Below are 21,482 nucleotides of genomic sequence, written 5' to 3'. Positions count from 1 at the left end.
GTGAGTGAGATTGGAGAAGGAAGGAAGGAAGGAAATATTTAAAAAGCACAGCCAAGAAAACCATTGGGGTGCTGATGGAGACTGCAAGTACTTTTCTCTTGTTGGCGCATCAAGGACAGAGCTGAAGGATAAGGGAGTGTTAACAGAATCAGACCAGACCAGGGAGCTCAAATAAAATCTTGTTGGCCTTCTCAGCCCTGTTAAGGTTAGACCCTACCCCCGAGGCTAAGGGGAAAGCAGGAAAGAGTTGTTTTTTGTTTGTTGTTTAAAATAATCTCTACGCCCAACATGGGGCTCCAACTCATGACGAGTTGGAACTCATGGCTTCATCAAGTGTTGTATTCTCTACTGACTGAGCCGGCCAGGCACCCGAGGAAAGGGTTTTACACGTGGGAGTGAGATAATCAGATTTGTGTTTTTGGAATGTCCCTGTGGGGAGGTAGAATGGATGGCCGGATGGGAAACGGCTGTAGTCCAGGACAGAGGTGAAGATGGCTTGATCCTGGGGAGCAGTGGGAAGGATACTGAGAAATATCTGAGATTTAATTAGCATCCCTTGTCCCAGTCTAGGTTTCTGAGAAAATTAAGTAATAAAACAAACATGGGCAGATAGACTCCAAAACATGCTATTTTTGGCTGAAAAAAAAAAAAAAAAAACCAAAACCAAAACCAAAAACAACTATGGCGGAAGTTTTAGCTGAATGTGAGAGCCAAATGAGATGCTACTAAACCCTTGGAATAGGGCAGGCTTCTCTGAGATAAGGCCACCTGGACGCCTCTTCGGAAATAAAGGATTTATTCCCCTGGCTGCTGGGAGGGCTGCTAGAACCCTCATCTAGTAGCCCTCTTTAGGGATGGCCTTGGCCAAAGAGAACCACTAGCCCCAAGTCATGTTCCTTCTTGGGGTAGCTGGCATCCAATGACAGATCAGATTGGGGAATATAAAGTCTTGGTTCCTTAGCCCCAATTTGAGACAACTTTGAAAGGTCATCTCTGCTTTGGAACCCCCCCACCCCAAGGTCATCTAAAGCCTTTATAGAGACTGAATCTCAGCTCAACTTCTCCTTTTGTCCAATCTTCCCTCCCTCCCCTCCCCTTCCCTCCCCTCCCTTCCTCTTCCCCTTCCCCTTCCCCTTCCCCTTTCCCTTTCCCTTCCCTTCCCTTCCCTTTCCTTCCCTTCCCTTCCCTTCCCTTCCCTTCCCTTCCCTTCCCTTCCCTTCCTTTCTCTTCACTTCCCTCCACAAGTATTAATCCTGAGAACACTGCTAATAAACCTCCTATACATGAATATCTATCTCAGCATCTGCTTTCCAAGGAACCCAAACTGTGACATCCTCTGGGGAATGCTGCACCTGGATGACTATTAGAATGTATGTTCCCATAGGGATGTCTGGCTGGCTCAGTCAGAAGAGCATGGGACTCTTAATCTCAGGGTCGTGAGTTCAAGCCCCATGTTGGGTGTAGAGATTACTAAAAAGAAGAAAAAAGAAACTTAAAAAAAAAAGAAAGAAAAGAATGTGTGTCCTTGGGGTTAGCAGCCGAGAGAATAAAGGGTGGCTCAGAACTAACACGCCCAGGTTGTCCTTCCCGATGTACAAATCACGCGTCACTCCACCTTCCCTGAGAGGGAGCAGTTAAATGCATGGAGATGTGTCAACTGTTGTACCACCTCTGTTTCTTCAGCAAAGTAGGAAACATTAGGACAATATTGAGTGACATGAAGGAGACAGAACCTTTAGGAATTAATGTAGGAGAAACAGGTGAGTAAAAATAGGATCAGTCAAGAATTACTCCGAGATGAAAGACAATGACAAGTTTGGAGGAAAGTATGAGCTCACTTTGAGGTGTCTTTAGGATGTCCGAGTAGAGTTGTTCAGTAGGCAATTAAAGATATAAATCTGGAGTTCAGGAATGCGACTGGAAGTAGCAATATAAATGGGTGTACTCAGCAGCTTATGCCTAATGACAAGGATCCCACAGAGAAATAATTTAGGGAACAGAAATATATTTCTTTAATTTTTTTTTTAACATTTATTCACCTTTGAGAGACAGAGCACAAGTGGGGGAGGGGCAGAGAGAGAGGGAGACACAGAATCTGAAGCAGGCTCCAGGCTCTGTCTGAGCTGTCAGCACAGAGCCTGACACAGGGCTCGAACCCATGAACCATGAGATCATGAGCTGTGCTGAAGTGGGATGCTTAACCAACTTAGCCACCCAGGCGCCCTGAAAGATATTTATTTTTTAAAAAAAACCAACAACCTCTAATTAGTATTTTCAGAGATTTGAGAAGATATTACCTACCTAAGATAGGAGCAAGGATGCTATAGCAAGAAGGTTCAGAAATACGTGGAAATCTTGGGAATGAAAAGTATGTTTGGCAAAACTGAAAGTCCACTGGAAAGATTAGATAGTTGATAAAACATCTCAGAAAGTAGAGTGTGAGTAGAAGGTGAGAGACATAAAGGGTAATTCCAAACGGTCTAGCAGTCAGTTAATGGTATTTATGACAGCCTTCATCTTGGTTCCCCCCATTTTTTTATTATCTGTCCTTGGATGTTTCTGGACCAGCTTTTAGCAGGAAGTTCTTATGAGGAAAGGCCAGGGTTTTGTGTTAGAAGGAAAGGATCCAGCAGAGGGGAAGAAATGGAGGGGGGTGGGTAAAGAAGTAGGTAACTGATGGAATGCTCTCCCTGACAAGACGGAATGGGGTAGATACAAAGCTGTGGTGCAGGGGCTCACCTTAACTAAGAGGGCACCCTTTCTCTGTGCAAGTGGAGAAAATGTGTGCAGGGACAAATTGCTATAACAGGATAGACCGGCTGGATTATAAATAAAGAACTTTCTTTTTTAATTTTTATTAAAAAATTTTTAAATGTTTATGTATTTTTGAGAGAGAGAGAGAAAGAGTGTGAGTGGGGGAGGAGGAGAGAGAGGAGGAGACGCAGAATCTTCCAGCCTTTGAACTATTACTACAGAGCCCAATGCAGGGTTCAAACTCATGAACATTGAGATCATAACCAAATGTTGAGATCATGAGCCAAAGCCTGATGCTTAACTAACTGAGGCAACCAGGCGCTCCTCTTTTTTTTTTTTTTTTTTTTTTAACTTTATTTATTTATTTTGAGAGAGAGAGAGAGAGACTTGAGTGCGTGAGAGCCAGAGAGGGGCAGAGTGAAAGAGAATCTCAAGCAGACTCTGCACTGTCAGCACAGAGCCCGACATGGGGCTCTGTCTCACAAACCATGAGATCATGACCTGAGCTTAAATCAAGAGTCAGACGCTTAACCAACTGAGCCACCCAGGCACCCTCAGAAATTTATTTCTCATAGTTCTGGAAGCTGGGAAATCTAAGATCAAGGCATGGCACATTCAGTGTCTCCTGAGGGCCTGCTTCCTGGTCATTTTCCCACTGTGTCCTCATGTTGGGGGAAGGACAAGAGAACTGTTGGGAGGGGGGGTTCTGTTATAAGGGTGCTGATCCCAGTCATGATGGCTGGAGTCATGACCCAATCACCTCCCAAAGGCCCCACCTCTGAATACCATCCCATGAGGGATTAGCTTTCAGCATATGAATCTAGTGGGTGAAATAATTTTCTGATGGTTTGTATTTTCTCTCGAAAGTATGAGCACTGTCATTGGTTGAGGCTAACTGGGTGGGCATGGAAGTTGGGATGGGATGTGGTCAGGGAAAGCCGAGGTGTATGGAGACTTTTCTTTTTCTTTTTTTGAAATAGACTAAATGAAGGACGAAAAACAACAAAGCTGCATGAGGAAACAAGAAGTGATTGCCAGGCTCCTCTGAGGGCCCAGGTGAGTTGGAGGTCAACACCGCAGTGGATGGTTGAAAGGAGACTTTGACAATGAGAGCAGAGGTGAGGAATCTCTAAAACAGAGAGACAGACTATTCTCATAATGAAAAGTCTCCTGCTTTCTTCTGAGAAGAGAGTTGTATAAACGAAAAATAGAACAACATCCTCCTCTGAGTCATAGGCCTCATTTTCATCAGCTCCCCAGTCCTGCTTATTTTCCTTTGATGTTTACAAACGGCACATGTGATTATAAAGGGGAAAGGTGAAGGGTATAATAAACCAAGGACGCAGGAGGAGGAAGGGACTCAAGAGCCCGAAGGAGGGAAGGAAAGCACCCAACTGAGAGGAAAGGAAACAGCCAGGGCCGGGGCTTCCTCCAGCCCTCTCGGTGGAGCCCCCACCTCCTGCACAGAAACTCCCTGCAGGGATCAGACACTTGGTCGGTCGTCTTCACCCATCTACCCTCAGCATCTAGAACAGAGCCTGGCACCACACAGGTGCAAAGTAGACATTCGTTTGGTGAATGAATGAAATCCACAGAGCAGTTACTGGCTTTTCCAGTGGCTGAGCACACAAAAGTTTCCTCCCCCCCACCTTCCCTTCCTTTACAAAAAGTTTTCAGACAGCTTTTGGGCCCGCTGGGGCCTTTTCAAAAGACAAATAGTCCTACCACTGCTCCAGAGGACCCACCGCCCACCTTCCAATCAGAACTGCCTCTCTCTGTTCTTCTTGGAAAGGGAGGCACAGCTTGCTTTGCAAGAAACTTGCATAGGAAATGGGGCAATCTGGGCTGTTTTTCAGCCTTTTCAACCTCATTTCCTAAATTAAAGAAAGAAATGTAAGGAATCTTAGGAATATGAAACTTCTCCGGAATAATCTTTATTGAGCTGTGCTTGGAGCCAGCTGAAATCCTGAAGGGCTGTCAAGGCAGCCAAGAAGAAAAGAGAATGAGAAATAACTTAAACGATCTTAGCCAGACTCTGAAAAAGATATCTAGAGCAGCTGCTATTTTTTCCTTCCCAAAATGGTTTGCCTTTCCCCCAGTTTGATGATTGTTTTAGATTATTTTGGGGTATAAGAGGAGAAAGGAGGAGGGAATCCAGTGTTTAGGAAGTAACATGATGAGGTTAGTTGTACCCTGGAAGCTTTATAATTTACACAGCTGTTTTATACGTGCCGACTTCCTCTCCTTTTAGGACGCCACTGACTGGTAAGTCAGGATTTTATTCATAGCATTCCCTTTAGAGGTTGTTCATGGCACTCTGGCTCCCCCGCCCACTTCAGTGTATCTCTGTGGTCTATGGATCATCTCTCCAGAGTTTCATCGCTGGGGTGAAGGGCCATTTTGTCTACCTTACAATTATCCAAAAAGAGTGCAGGAAAGCCATGTAGTCTGCCAGATGGACAAGGAACACTTGACTGCACTAAAAAATTTCCAGCAATGGTATCCCCAGCCTGCCCTTTTGCTGTGAGCGGTGCCCGAATTCCACAAGCAATTCCCCTAAAATCTCCAGCTCCCCGCTGCCGGATGGGTTTGGCTGGTTACCAGAGGCACCGAGGGCAGGGCAGGGGGTGGGGGTGGGGGTGAGGGAAGTGGCCTATGGAGTGGCAATTCGTTTGACCCTCATTCTCGCTCCATTCTGTGATGTCTGCTCCAAAAATGAGCTGGCTACCAGAAAGGAACTGAAACTGATTTACTCATGGTCCGTCTTTGTGACTGTTGACCCAGGACTGAAGCACAGAACTGCTGTTCCCCGGCCTAGCCTGGGGCACACTGGGCTGACTCACTACCTCACCAGGAATGCAGCTAGTCTGGAATGCAGCGCAGGGGCCCAGATGCCCACAAGGAGCAGGACTTTCGAAAGGAGGAAGGTCTTTTCCTAAACAGAGTGAAGACCCGCATTCATAAAGCTATAAGGAATCTTAAAAAAAAGAAAATCACACCACAGATAAATAAAACATTTTTCTTTCTACCCTTCCTCCCCACCTCCATTTCAGGTTCCTGCATGGGGCAAACACGGATCTCAGTTTGAAATGCATCTTTTCAGAGATTTACATGACTGCATGATTTACCTGTCTATTTATTTATGTACATAGGTGTGTATTTAGAGAGATTTAGAGAGAGAGGGAGAGGAAATTTTGCATATCATGAAATGTGGACATAGTATGGATTGTTCCTCAATTTGCTTTTTTTTTTTTTTTAATTGAGCCTTGTCTCTTGGAGATTTTTCTGTGTCTAGGTGTTCTAATTCTTTTTTTAAGCACTGCATACTCTTACATGACTCAGATGCTTCACTATTTATTTAACAGTCTCTCTCTCGATGATCATTTAGGTTGCTTTCATTTTTTTTCTTTTTTGAGTTCATTTATTTATTTTGAGAGAGAGAGTGAGAGTTCGAGCAGGGGAGGGGGAGAGAGAAGGGGAGAGAAAGAATCCCAAGCAGGCTCTTGGGGCCTGATGGGAGGCCCCAACCTGAGAGATCATGGCCTGAGCCAAAGTTGGGTGCTTAACCAACTGAGCCACTCAGGCACCCCTGCCCTAAGTTTTTATTTTTATTTTTTATTTATTGTATTTTTTTAAATATGAAATCTATTGTCAAATTCGTTTCCATACAACACCCAGTGCTCAACCTGCTCTAAGTTTTTAATACTTCAGTGAACAACCTGCTTTCCTTTTGCACATACGCGAGTATTTCTGTAGGGTGGATGCCAAAGTGTGAGATTGCTGAGTCAAAAGATAGATGCATCTAAAGTTGGACGGACCACTGCCCAATCTGTTCTCCAAAAAGGCTTGACCAGTTTACATTCCCAGCAATGACAGAAGAGAGCACCTCTTTTCCAGAAGGCTTGCTAACCCAATCTTTGTTATGTATTGTCAGTCAAATGTGTGAAAAATGATATCCCCGTGTTTTTATTAGCATTCCCCCCCCAAACTGATGAGACTGAGCAACTTTTCAAATGTTTGCCATTTATGTTTCCTCTTTTGTAAATTGCCTCTCATATATTTTGTCCATTTTCCTATTTTGTTTATCTTTTTCTTGAGGACATATAACAACGAACTTATAAGTCCTTTGCTATATATGTTACAATGTGTTCACCTGTCTACAACTGGAATTTTAATATCATTTACAGTTTTTGTTCAACAAATTTAAAGGGTTAATAAAATAAATTTTATTTATCTTTTCAATCCTTCTCTTTTTACAGCTTTTGCATTTTGCATATTGTTTCAGGAGACCTTTCCTACCCCCAAAGGTCCTAAACATGGTCTTCTATATATTTTCCTTTAATAGTTTGATAATGTTTTTGTTTCCCTACCTAAATCCATCTAGAATTTATTTTTAAAAAAATCACATGAGGTAAAAACGTAAGTTAAGGGGTGCCTGAGTGACTCAGTTGGTTAAGCTTCCGATTCTTGATTTCAGCTCACGTCATGGAGGTGAGATCGAGCTTCCCGTTGGGCTCCACACTGGACACAGAGCTTGAAATTCTCTCTCTCCCTTTCCCTCTGCTCCACCCCTGCTTTCGTGTGGGAGTGTGTGTACACACTCTCTTTCTCTCTCTCTCTCTCAAAAAAAAAAAAAAAAAGTAAGAAGTTTTTTCTAATAGGCAATTGTTTCAATATCCTTTATTGAGGAGTCCATTCTTTTCCTTATCACAATACTAACTTCTCATGTACCTGAGCTTGTCTCAAGGCTGTCTATTCTTTTCCATTGAGCTACTGATCAATTCTTGTTCGACTAGAAACGCATGGAATTTATGAGTAATTTGGAGACAAGTGTTATCTTGACAACATTAAATCCTCCTATTCAGGTCTTTGTCTAGTTTTAATCTTTTTCTTGTAGTTCTTGAACATACCTGCAAGGTACGGTGCTATTGGTGACTATTTCCTAATTTTGTTGCTATTGTAAATGGAATCTGGTTTTTTTTTCTTATCACACTTCCTATTTTTAAAACGATCCGTTTGTTGACTATTTTTTTTTTTTTTTTTTTTTTTTGCATTTGACCTTGCATCATTAGTTTTTGATAGCTTTTCGGTTGATTTTCTTAGATTTTCTAGGTAGCTGCTCATGTTATCTTCAAAGAGAAACACCTATGCCTCTTCATTTTTGTTTTGTCAGCTGTCTTTTAGGTAAGAATAACAGAAACAAATTCAAACCAACTTAATCAAAAAAGGAAACGTGTGGGCTCACTAAACTGATAAGAAGCCCATATGGCTGGATCCAGGGCATCAGATGCTGCCATTAGGTCTTGGTCTTGCCTTTTCCATCTCGTTAACGTATTTCTCTCCGTCTTGGCTCCATTTCTAGGCAGGATCTCCCTGTGCGATGACAAAAAGTCTGCCAGCAGTGCCAGACTTACCTCCTATTCTCTCAGCAATACCCAGAGGCAGGGGACTTCTATTCTAGTGTTGCTATCCACAAAAATTTTAGGACTGATTCTAATTCATTGGCTTGCTCACCTGCTCATCTCTGAACCAATCATTTTAGTTAGGGGGTTAGAATATGCATGTAGACAGGGAGTGAGTCAGGTTATCCAAGGAAAATTGGAATGCTGTGACTAGGAAAAAAGGAAATAGATGCTGGGCAGACAAAACACACAGGCGTATTTAAACCTCTTTCAATATTTTCAGTATTTGAATATATAACCTTCCAATTTCTTTTCTTTGTCTTATAACCTTCCCATCCATTTTTTTTTTGTTTGTTTTTGGTCTGGAGTGAACTCTTCTCAGTGCTGTTACTTCTGTTTTGGGCTCTCTTTCTCAGCGCTTCCTTCCATCATCCTTCCCTCCCTGCTCCCTTTCCTTCCTTTCTCTGTCCCTCAGAACTCAACCTTCCCTACTTGGTAGCTTTGTGGTTTCTGGGACTCCCAGGCCAGATCTTGTCTTATTATTATAAAGTATTGTACATCCAATCTCTTCCCCGGGATCAGATTCTGGCTATGAGACTGTGTCTGCTTTTTCCACCCTCCCTAGGTATGTAGGTTTGTACAAGCCCGTAGCCCTAGGCAGCTCCTGACTCTTGATCCCAGCCCTTGATTTCAGGTGAATCTTCTGCCTCACATGGAGATGTTTAGCCCCTAATGCACCATATGAGACCAGGTCCTGAATGCCTCTGTTGGCTTTTGGCAGAATCCAGCCGGTCTATAGCTTTAGGCCACTCACCATATCGTTTCTGTTCCATTTCTGGGCTGCAGAGGTGTTTTGAAGTGTGAACATGCCCAACATCTCTCCCATTTGATATTCCCTCTGTTATCACTATCATTCTGGACTGGAGTGGTCCCTCCAAGCACCGTCATGGCTTTAAGTCCACTCCCATTTTGTTCTCGACTGTCCGTGATCTAGCTTCCTCTCCTGCTTTGCTTTCGGAAACTGTGCTCTCTGAAGTCGCCAATGTCATTTCCCAATCACCAAATTGAACAGCTTTTTTTTTTCTTCAGTCCTCATTTTCCTTCACTCCTCAGCAGCACCCAACAATGTTGACAGCTTGTCCTTTATCCCTTTCTCCTTTTGGCTAATTCCATACTCCACTGTCCTGGTTCACTACCTCTTCTGACGCTTCCTTTTTTTTTTTTTTTTTTTTTTTTTTTAAATTTTTAAACTACTTTCACTTCCTCCTCTCATTTTGTGACTGTAGATGTCCCACTAGGCCACAGCCTTTGCACTGGTTTTACCCTCTCTTTTTTTTTTATATATATATATTCTTGTGTCTTCAGTAATCTCTAAAATGATTCCCTACCTTCTTCACACTAGGATGTCCCCCCCCCCCCCCCCCAGGTCCTTTTTTTTTTTTTTAAAGTTTATTTATTTTTGAGAGAGAAAGGTAGCACAAGAGAGAGGAGACAGGATCCCAAGCAGGCTCCTCACTGTCAGCACAGACTCTGATGTGGGGCTCAAGCTCATGAACCAGGAGATCGTGACCTGAGCCGAAGTCAAGAGTCAGATGCTTCACTGTCTGAGCCACCCAGGCACTCCTTTTCCCCTAGGTTCTATAGCTATAAATTTGCAGGTTGTACGTTCACTTAATGTCCTGCTGTCCCATCAAATTTCCTTCCCTTTTTTGGATTAAGAGCTTCCAGTTATGGGATAAATAAGTCATGGAGATGAAAGGTATAGCACAGGGAATATCGGCAACAATATAATAGATGGTGACTGCACTTATCATGATGAGCACTGAGTAATATATATAATTATTGAATCAGTATGTTGTATACCTGAAACTAATATAACATTGTATGTTATTACACTTCAATAAAAAAATTCTAAAATTAAAAAGAAATTTCTTCCCTTTTGAACCTTCCAAATTCCATCATAGATACTATCTTTCTCTTAGTTTCTAAGGCTCAAATTCATTCCCTTGATTCCTCCTATTTTCTCCAGAGACAGTTAATTACACATTCTATTGATCCTCTTTCCTTGAATTTTCTCTTTTTTGCCATTGCCCTGTTCATGCATCTGCTGTGATCCCTTATCATTCCTCTTTTAGGTAATTTCAGTGGTTTCCTAATGAAGTAGGAGAGTTAACTGTGGCAATGTTTTGATGAGTTTGTGTCAAAATTTATTATTTTAGATGCCCCCACCAAAAAAAAGACTTAACATAAATACTCGTAGCTTCATTCCCTCTCCTACCCCAAAGGAGGAACAATCCTCTATTGAATGGACAAAAATTCAAGATGGATGTATTGTGCTGATCTGAGTAATGGCTTCAGTTTAGAAAAGCTAAAATGTTATATTAGAGAGAGCAAGAAGCTATCAAAAGAAAAGAATTCATTCAAGCTGAGACTCACGTATGGATAGGAATTACTGTGACAACCCAGGGAAGAGAGGCTTGTGTTTCACGTAGAGGGGGAAACGCAAGCAAAACACAAGTGAAGCAACATGGTGCCTGTGAGTGTATGTATGTGTGTGTGCGGCAGGGTCTACAAAGAGTCACTGTGAGCCAGGGACAGGGGAGATCTAGAGCTTGACAGAAAAGCTTTTTACCCCAAGTTAAGGACTATCATTTGGGGTGTCAGGAAGCATTGGAAGTGGGGATGGGGCCACAGGGCCACATGTATAGCCAGATTTCTAGTTTGAATGGTGTCTTCTCATCAAGCAGGACTCAAGAGATGGGAGGGGGTGAATGGGTATCCGTTGGGAGTTCTGATGGAATTGTGATGTCTGCTCTCCTCTGCTTCTTTAGGGCTGCTTGGGACCTGCAGAACTGCTGAACAGGGGAGTTGCTGTGGGCGAAGGGGTGCAGGTAAGCCCTCAGAAACAGGTGCCTGGGATAGTCAAGATGTGTTTTCCCAGTGGGGAGGGTGAATCAAGGTTGACGCCAAAGGAGCTGGCAACATGCTGAGAAGATGACTGCATGGGTTATCCTATCCTATCCTATCCTATCCTATCTAAAAAAAGGGGCTTCATGAATGAACAAGAGAGCAAGAGTCAAGTTGACCCCTCAGCCCCTCATTTCACTGCCCCGCACCCCACGTGTGATACCCTTGTTGGCTCTTCAGGGCCCATCTGGAGTGCCAGCTTCTCTCTGAAGCTTTTCCTCTAGCCACTGCTGGTAGGTATCTCTTTTTAGGACCTCTATAACTTGTGGTTTACAAGTATTTTATCGCTTTGTATTCCCCCTTGATGGGTAAAATCTCTGAAGACTGGCTTACTTTACACTTCCTCCATCACCCAGACTCTGCTCTGTATACTGTCTGTACTGAAGAAATGATAATTGAACTGAACCCTCACTTCCACAGAAAAGTACATGCTACAGGATTTAATAAATATGAACCTTAAATAATAAAATATTTCAAGGAATTTGAATATTTCAAAATTCCATCCATACAAAGCTCGAATAATTCATGTAAATATTTGAAGAAAAGAACAAAAACTTACCTAGTAATTTAAGACACTGTTTCTTTTTTTTTTTTTCAGACACAGAGAACATTTTATTTTCTTACTTTTGAAAGTGTTACAAGATTTTCCAGCCTTAAAATTCATTTTTAAGCATGCTGATCAAGAAATAACAAGACACCAGGGCACCTGGGTGGCTCAGTCAGTAAAGGGTCTGACTCTTGATTTTGGCTCAGGTCATGATCTCACCGTCGTGAGATCAAGTCCCCCATTGGACTCTGTGCTGGGCATGGAGCCTGCTTAAGATTTTCTCTCTCCCTCTCCCTCTGACCCTCCCCTGCTTGGGTGCATTCTCTCTCTCTCTCTAAAAAAAAAAAAAAAGAAAGAAAGAAAGAAAAAAGAAAAGAAAAGAAAAAGAAAAGTAAAGAAAAGAAAAAAGAAAGGAAGAAAGAAAAGAAATAACAAGACACTAAATTAACAGTTTTATAAGTTTTTCTGTTGCTTCTTAATCCACTGACTGAAAATTTCACAGTGCAACACTTCTAGGCAGTTTCATTGTTGCTTTTTTGGGCTCCTGCTACTTTCAGCAACAATGGCTCATTCCTTAGTAACAAACTTCAGGGAAAGCACATGCCACAAAGGGTCCCTGATTCAGCCGTCCAGTGCCTACACTGGTAACAGAACAACTACTTGTAGATCAGCAGCTATTTGGTCACTTGACATCTAGTGTAGCTATTTTGGTCTCAAAAACTTCTCCCTTTCTTCATCTACCTTAATTTCGTGTCCAGATTTAAATAATTCAAGAACTTTTGGGACGTCACAGGCAATGGAATTCCAAGTAAGCTTTGTAAGTCTTTTCTCCTCCCCTCCGCCCCCAGTTTCTTCTTTAATGGATTGAGCTTGGGCATTATTTCCGGCACAGCTACATAAAAGTCTGATTGAATTTCATCACGCAAAATCTTCTGCATCAGATTGGTTCCTCCTCAAACAGCAGCTCCATTTTCTTCTGCTATTTTAATCTCTGATGCATTTCCTGTAAACACGGCAACTTTATTGATTTCTGAAACAAATGAGTATGTGGAGAACCAAGACCACTGGCCAATGGCTCCACATCTTTCTTCTTCCCCAGTGCCTTGTCCAGTGTCAAGTCAAGATAAACACTTCGCTTTTGATTCATAAAGTCCAGAATTTAACATTTCTTAAGTTAGCAATTAGCTGTTTGTTCCTCGTATAGCTGCCTCGGATATAAGTGTTTTAAGTAGACCTCATCCTCAGGCCCACCTTCCATAAAGGGGCATGACTTTATTTTCTATCTCATCTGTTTTCTCATCTGATGCTTTTTCTGGGCATGTTTTCTGTTCTGTTTACTTTGCAGGAGTTGTAGCAGCAGCAAAATGTCTGTTGGGCACTTGAACGTGGACAGAACAAGGATAAACAGGTGTCTGATAAGGCGTCTTGGAAAGACTATGCCTTTGATGACGTACGGAAGCTCTGTCATGGCTATCACCATGTTGACCATTCTGGACTGTGTTCAATACACTGTTCTTTATTCTGGTCCATAAACAGAGATCACGTGCTTGGGAGAAAGTTCAGCTCAAGAAGCTTTGAAATGCAGATTAGATTAATTACACCAGAATTATATTTGAAAATTGAAAAGAAGCATTTTCCAAAAGGCAAATTCCAAATATATGCCTTTTCAAAGGAAGTGTCATTTGGAAAGAAACTGAATCACACCATGAAATCTGTGGCATTTCTTTCGGTTTCCACTCTCTTCTCTACTAGTGGTGGGCTCATGTGATATGTAAAAATGTGCTTAATCAAATTTAGCTTGACTTCTCAAGTTAAGAAAATGTATATGAAGTATTGCTGAGATAAGAAGAGGCACATTCTTTTTTTAGCACACATATTTCCTATGCTGCTGCATTTGCTTTATCCCCTTATTTGAAAATTTGGCTTTACTTATAAAATCTATGAATTTCTATTTGTTTAGAACAGGGCTAGAATAGCCTGGGATCCTATGGCACTGAATGGTATTTTAGAGTGCTGATTCTCATTTTCTCTTCAATAAAGATCCCAACACGTTATTTGTATTTATCTTACAGCACACACACTGGGGATTACCCACCTGGGAAAGGGACTCGAAATCTGGTGCAAGCCTTCTGTTTGCTAAACTATGTGATGTTGAGCAAGTCACTTAATCTCGAAGGGCTGTTGCCTAAAACTCCATAATTCTGTAGCTTAAGTATAACCAACTCAAAATTTGATTTCTCTGAGAATTAAAAAAAAAAAATGTTAGTGGCCATAAATGCATACCACTGAACGCTGAGTTTGTTTTTGAAATCACGTAAGACAGGGAGGGAGGTTGAGAGGTCCCTTCCTTTATATAGATTGTACATGGGATATGTTTGCCTGAAGTAGCACATGCCAAGTGTTAGGGATCTACAGATGCTACCAGAATTAGAGGAGATGTGGAGATAAGGATAAGGAAAATGTTTAACTGGGAAAAAAAATCAACATAGAAATGAAAACAGAATCTAATCTTATTGCAAATAACTTGCAGGACTGAAAATGATTACTCTGTCACACACTTCTGCATTAATAAGCACTATGCGAAAGGATCAGTTACAATGTGGTAATTTACCAAGATTAAAAAGAGTCTCATTTTTAAGAGCTCATTTTAAGGGTTGTTGATTTTTAAATCAATTTGTTTATTGCTTCTTAGTTTGTCATTCGTTCTGAGAAGATTTCTCTCAGGAAAAGAAATTTTACGTAGGAAATATATGTGATCACCTTTGTGAGGTGTTAAACTTGGAAGAAAATTTAACTTTAGTAAGAAAAATCACACTACATGCGGAAATAGACATTCAAAGAACCACATGTTAGATGTAGATTAGATATAGTGTGTAAAGATGATTTTTTATAATGGTTTTTTAAAGTTTTTTTTAAATGTTTTTATTTATTTTTGAGACAGAGAGAGGCAGAACACGAGCAGGGGAGGGGCAGAGAGAGAGGGAGACACAGAATCCGAAGCAGGTCCCAGGCTCTGAGCTGTCAGCACAGAACCTGACGCAGGGCTCGAACTCACGGACTGTGAGATCATGACCTGAACCGAAGTCGGACACTTAACCGACTGAGCCACCCAGGTGCCCCTATAATGGTTTTTAAATTCAACTTTAAGATACAGATTTTTTGTTTTTTGTTTTTTGTTTTTTGTTTTTGTTTTTGTTTTTTTACTGAGAGAAATGAGAACAATGTATTTGCTTCGGGATTTGATCATATGTGTTTATTCCTATGTGTACATCTACATATGAATGCCTGTATGTATATAATTATATGCTATATATTATACATATATATTATACATATACCTATAAATGTTGGCATTCTATTATACGTATATAGTATACACATACCTATACGTGTTGGCATTCTTGTCTATTCCATAGAAAGAAAATGGTGCTATATTGAAAAATGTCTAGCATTCAGTTAACTCTGAAAAAATTGCATTGTTCCTTGGCTTTTTTTTTTTTTTTTTTGTTCCTTCCTGTTGGCCTAGTGGCAATGATTCATTATAATGTAATGTAATACATATGGTTTCCAGTTTCACATGATGAATATAAATAGGTACATAAGAAATCTGAAACACTGTTCTTGTTTAAAAAATGTAAACATTCAACAGAAGCTTATTCATCAGAGAATTTGATGTTACTAAATAGTAAGTGCTTTGGTTTCAGTAATACCAACACTCCAATAGACTTGATCTTCAGTGAAGAAATGTGACTGAATTGTACTTTTTAGTAATTATTGTATAGCTTATATGTCAAAAGAAAGAAAAAAACCCTTTTTAACTAGTTCATTGTCTCTTTCTGCAATTAGGTCACTTTTATTATAGGTGCTGAGATGTGTTTTCTTAATATTAGGCTTATGTGATGCAGGCACTCATTTTATAGCAGGAAAAACAAAGTCCCCAGTGATTAACTTTAGAGGGGAAAAGAATAAACAGAAATACAAACACAAAAGAACAAATATTGTTGAGTTAACAGCCCCCTAGTGAGAAGGGCAGAATTAGGTTAATAAACATTTCAATGAAAGAAGGTCTTAACAAAGTTTAATCTACTAATCTAATGATTATTAATGGAAATTAGTGGAATTAAAGAGTGAAGAAATTTCTACAATTGTAGCATGACAGAATGAATAGAATTTTGTTACAGAAGCTGGTATTGTTTTTGAAACGAAGAGTTAACAATCAAGCAGTAAATTAGGAAACTAAGAATTACATGGTAAAGAGAATCCAATATGCTGTAGGTAGAAAATTTGTTCGATTTTATTTCCCTAAGCCACCTCAAGAACCACCTACCAATAAAGAAAGTTATATCTTTGGGCTCAACTTTCATTATCTGAATATTATTCCTGGGGCAGGTAATCATGTCCACTCGGGGCAGGCAATGCTTGCATCAGAAATCAATCCACTTCTAAAAATTTTTTTAATGTTTTTTTTTTAAATTTATTTTTGAGAGAGAGAGACAGAGTGTGAGTGGGGGAAGGGCAGAGAGAGAAGGAGACACAGAATCCGAAGCAGGCTCCAGGCTCTGAGCTGTCAGTGCAGAGCCTGATACAGGGCTTGAACTCATGAACCGTGAGAACATGCCCTGAGCCAAAGTCAGCTGCTTAACCAACTAAGCCACTCAGTTGCCCCAGTAATCAATCCACTTATAAATGTTGTATTTGATTTGATGTGATCTGTATCTTGTTCTATTGAAATGTGTTGTTTTTTTCAACAACAAGCTGATGTTCCAATAATATAATTAAAAAAAAAAATAATAACCCAACAACACAGTCTTGTAGTTCTGACTGAACTTGGCCAATTTTCAGAACTATGAAAGATAAACCATGAAGGGCCTACATTAATAATGGTTCTCCTCCCCAAAGGGTTAAGGGGCCCTGAGGTTTCTAAATAGATTTAGTTCACAGGTAGTCTAGAGATTCTTTTGCTTTTGCTTGGCTCATTTCCTTCTTGATAAGATTCTATTTCCTTTCTCTTCCTCTTTACTCTGTTACTTAGCATAGTTTCAAAATATGGTGTAGCCCTCTAGAGCCACTGTTCTCAGCAAGTGACTCATCATGAGATAACTGAAGATTTGGGGGCATATGTGTTACTTTTGTTCCTGTTAATTCTTTGCTTTCTACCCCACTGTGGATATAATAAACTTCCATATTTGGCATCAGATTTTTTTTTTTTTTTTTTTTGCTACCATTCTGGCATTGAAACATCAGCCTGTCTCATTTTCTTTGAACCAAGATTAACTCACAATGCAGTCTTAGAACAGCAAGTAGTGTATTTACTTATTGTTCTCGACTCTTGGTTTAGTGATGAGGAGTCTTCGAAGAAAATGAACCTCTTTTACTCTTTTAAGAATGGTACAATAGACGGAATGTTTGTGTCCCCCAAATTCATCCGTTGAAACTTAACTCCCAATGTGATAGTATTTGGAAGTAGGGCCTTTGGGAGGTAATTAGGTCATGAAAGTGGAGCCATCCTGACTGGAATTAGTGCTCTCATAAAAGGGACCCCAGAGAGTTCTCTTGTCCCTTCCCCCATGTGAGAACACAGCCAGAAAACTGCCATCTGTGAACCAGAAGTGGGCTCTCACCAGACACCAAATCTACTAGTGCCTTGATCTTGGACGTCCCAACTTCCACAGCTGTGAGAAAGAAATTCCTGTTGTTTATAATCACCCAGTCTATGGTACCCTGTTACGGCAGCTCGAATGGACTGAGACGTATGGCCGTCTTGTCTGGGCGTCTCTAGGGTGTAGTGAAGCAGGGCAATATTGATTCCCTTCTTTTCCCCCATCCCCTCACCCCCATCCCCCATCCCCTCACCTGGCATCCCCCATCACCCACCCCCATCCCCTCACCTGGCAGAGAGGGATCTTTGCAGCTTGGATACCCTACACGGATGGGTACCTACACCACCTGATGCCAAATCTTGCTCCCTCACCCCAATCCCTTCACATCCTAAAGCTGGTATCTGCCCACTCCCCAAAAGTTCCGTGTGATTCCATCTATATTACAGTGCTGGTTAGGAGTCCTAATGGAGGGTAATTTGACTGTGAACCTTGATGGATTTAGAATCCTTTCCTAGCATTCAGTCAGGCCTCACTGACCACCTCACTGAAGCAGGGACATGGGACAACGTGGGAAGCGGTGACCCTGCCAAGGTGGAACCAGGGATCTCTCTGCCGGGAGATTTGACAGAAATGGATCTCTGCCCAGTCATGTCTTTGATGCCCTTCCTCATAATTCTTATTTGCTTTCATAACTACTGTGTTCCACCTTCATTTCAGATGAGGGAATTGAAGCCCGAATAAATGCTAAGCAACTTAAGGGCAGGACTCACAGAGCAAATTAGAGACACAACCAGGATTTTAATCCTCAACTGTTTACATGTTTTCCTAACAATTCCCATGGCTGCCTTCTGTGTAAATACCTGGGTAACACAGGAAGCAGAGGATTGTGGCAGATTCCGGTCTTCTAATGCCATAGATTTACTTCATATTAATGGTATTAATCATCTGATTACTGTCAAATCGATTTACGTCTGGTGAGATCACCAACTCCTGAAATTCAGTGCATTTATCGAGCACCTACTGTGTGCAGTGCAGTATATTAGGTTCTGTTTGGGAATCTAAAAGAAAAAGATACGGCCCCTGACATATAGTATCTTATACTCTGGTTAGGAAACCAAATGTACAGAAAATGATATTAAAAAAAATGTAAATGACCGCATATTTCTTTCATCTCATCAGTAAAAAGAAACTGTTTTCCTTTTTTTTTAATGTTTGTTTATTTTGAGAGAGAGCAAGAGCACGAATGGGGAAGGGGCAGAGAGAGAGAGAGAGAGAGAAGAGAGGGAGAGAGAGAATCCTGAGCAGGCTCTGTGCTGTTAGTGCAGAACCCCAGGCAGGGGGGTCAAACTCACGAACCGTGAGATCATGACCTGGGCCCAAATCCAAAGTCTTTTTTAATGGTCTTGCCTTTTCACAGCATTCGACCAGAAACAGGTTTCTTAACCATTCTTCATATAACATCAGACACTGATAGAGCACTTAATATGTGCCTGACAGTATTTTACGTGCTCTGCGTGTGTCCACTCACCGAACCCTCACTACGCCCTATGAGATGGGCACTGTTATTAGCCCCATTTCACAGTTGGGAAAACCAAAGGCACCAAGTTAATTAATTTATAAATATCACATAGTAAGTAGTAGAGCCTGGATTCAAACCCAGTCTGGCTGCCGAGTCCTGGCCGTGGTAAGCCCCATTCCTGTTCCAACAGTTTGCAAACTCATTGCCTTCTTCTGGACATGCTTTAAGTTTTCAACATTTCCCCCCCTTAAGATGTGGATCCCACCTTGAAAATAGTGTGCCAGTGATGTGACTGACCAAAGATGTGATTGTTCCAGATCATCATGATACTGATTCACCATTTTATTAGCCACACTGCCAACTTTGTGCATGATGTAAATTTGATAATTAGAGTCAGTACTCAAGGATTGGCTGTAGCATCCCAAGGCAGCTGTGGTTTTGGCTGTTCTTTGTTTTTTGTGTTTTTGCAAGGATCAGCTGAGGTTAACAGCTCCAGCTGACCACTGAGGCAGCAAAGAAACAGCTTCAAGACACATTGCTCATTGCGTAGCCTGAGGGGAGAGCTCAGGCTGGAAGGGCTGAGCTGGGGAGGGGTGAAGGGTGACAGAGGATACTGTGTGGATGAGAAGGTTGGTGGCTGGTCAGGGCAGAAAGCAAAGTGGAGAGGCTGAAGCCAACTGGAGTCTTATAAATGAGCCAAGTCTGGATCAAGGAAAACAGAGATTCATTCATTCATTCATTCATTCATTCATTCAATATTAATTGACAGCCTACTATGTTCCAGACACCATGGTACATACAACGATGAATAAGACAGACCTGGTCGCTGCCCTCAGGGAATTCTAATTCCTATGGGGAGACTGACAAGACAAAACCAAATGAAACCAGACAAGAAGGTGGACAAACAAATCAGTGCAGGCTGTAATGAATGTCCTGAAGGAAAACAAGGGCCAGAGATGGTGAAACTGAGGAGTACCCGACCCTTAGGTAGGGAAGCCAGAGAAGGTCTTCCAGCTGAGGCCTAAAATCAGAGAAGGGAGGCATGGGGAGAGGGCATTCTAGGCAAGAACGAGCCGTGCAAAGAGCCCAAAGGTGGGGATGGAAGAGAGGCTGGCAAGATCTTGGAGACCCATAACCATCCATTGGGAACGAGTCAAATTGACATAAGGATTAACACTGAGAATAACCGACATGAAACAAAATTAATTGGCTTTGACAGCCTGGTCAGTTCTCATCTGGAGTATCGTGTTGAATCCTTGACATATCAAGGCTCACAGGGGATTGGCTGCCACAGCCTCTGAAATTGGGAAGTAGTTTTAGGCAAGGCCCAGTACTTTCTGTTTGGCCTTTTTTTGGGTTTAAAGACCCATCTCTGAGTTGCGTAAGTCTCACTGAAGTCTCAACAGGCCTTCCAGGGAAACCTTTATCCAGGTTATTGTGGTAAGGGGCAAGGCCAGAAACAAAGTGTAGGGTAGTATTGGTATGGAGAAGTCAAGGCACACTGACTATCGAACCATCCTCTGATCTCTTAATCTGGCAGACCCATCACAAAGGAGAGGGCTGGCCTGGATGCCTCTTTGGGTGAACTGATAGTGGCTCCTAGTGATCAACATATCTTCCAGGGCTCCCCAGTGACCTTGTAGGTGATTTTTGGAGTTTTCTAGAGACGAAAACACGGTTGACCGATCTACAGTTTCCAGAATCTGTCCTTTTCTACCTTTTCGAGAACGAGAACATTTGTCACCCCCCAGGCCCTCCTCAGTTGTCACCTGGATTACTATATTGGTGTCTTACAACTGGTCCCCCCTGACTTGTCTCCCACACCTACAGTCTATCATCCACAGAGCTTTCAGGAAGATTTAGCTGAAATTCACGTTGTATCTTATCTCTGTCCTTGGCTTAAAGCGGTTCCTCATTACTGTTAAAAATCTAAACTCCTTTGGTAGACATTCAATGCCTTTCATGATCTAACCTTTGCCTAAATGGCCACTGTCAACTCCTGCCATATCTCTCTTCTCTAAGTTATAGCCATACCATGGTACTTGCTCTTTACTGAAATAACCATGTTCTCATATCGCTGCTCTGCCTTCTCATATGGGGTTCCTACTTGCTTCTTCCTTCAACTAATTCCCATTTATCCTTTAGAATCGAGTTTAAACCTGGTCTCCTTTAGGAAGTCTTCCTTGATTTCCCTAGTCAGGATTAAGGGCTTTATCTGAGTTAGTAACACATTGTACGTGCCTGTGTTACAATATTTAGCGTCTAATTCTTTTTCTGTCTTCCCTACAAAAACTTTGAGCTTCTTGAGGGCTGGGACTGTATCCTTTAGTGTGTAACCATGCCCGAAACACAACAGCTCCCGAAAGATTTATGGAGTGGCGGCATCTGAGCTTTCCACTCTCTGGCTTTATGGTAGTTTTCCATGATCTCTTGCAGATGCCAAAGAGCTCGTGTTAATTTCCATAGCGCATATACCTTCCATCTCTCTTTTGGGGAGGAAGGAATGATCTGCTTAAGCTCAGGTCTAGAGACATACTTCTACCTTACTTATCAGCCTTGTGGAAATCGCTAATGAGAATTTTTTATTGCCTGTGATTAACTCTAAGGGCTCATGTCTTGCTATGATTTAGGATACCAAATTACAGACTTTTAGATCTGAAAAGGACTGTAGAGTCATCAGATTGAATATTTCA

The 21,482-nt window shown here is 41.6% G+C and overlaps 1 long non-coding RNA gene and 1 pseudogene across 1 annotated transcript in view; one reads left to right on the top strand and one right to left on the bottom strand.

Annotated features, from left to right (window-relative positions):
• Positions 1 to 11,220, top strand: part of LOC123581211 — a 35,230-nt gene extending 24,010 nt beyond the window's left edge. The window contains exons 2-3 of the long non-coding RNA XR_006703669.1: positions 3,735 to 3,810; positions 10,988 to 11,220. This is a non-coding gene — a long non-coding RNA (uncharacterized LOC123581211). The remainder of the gene's footprint in view (positions 1 to 3,734; positions 3,811 to 10,987) is intronic.
• Positions 11,221 to 12,084: 864 nt separating this feature from the next.
• LOC123581423 lies at positions 12,085 to 13,220 on the bottom strand (annotated as a pseudogene).
• Between the last annotated feature and the right edge of the window lie 8,262 nt (positions 13,221 to 21,482).

The sequence above is a fragment of the Leopardus geoffroyi genome, chromosome A3 (genome assembly GCF_018350155.1).
Source record: "Leopardus geoffroyi isolate Oge1 chromosome A3, O.geoffroyi_Oge1_pat1.0, whole genome shotgun sequence".
Taxonomy (NCBI): domain Eukaryota; kingdom Metazoa; phylum Chordata; class Mammalia; order Carnivora; family Felidae; genus Leopardus; species Leopardus geoffroyi.
The sequence above is the reverse complement of the archived record's forward strand: the minus strand, read 5'-3'. Positions and strand labels throughout refer to the sequence as shown.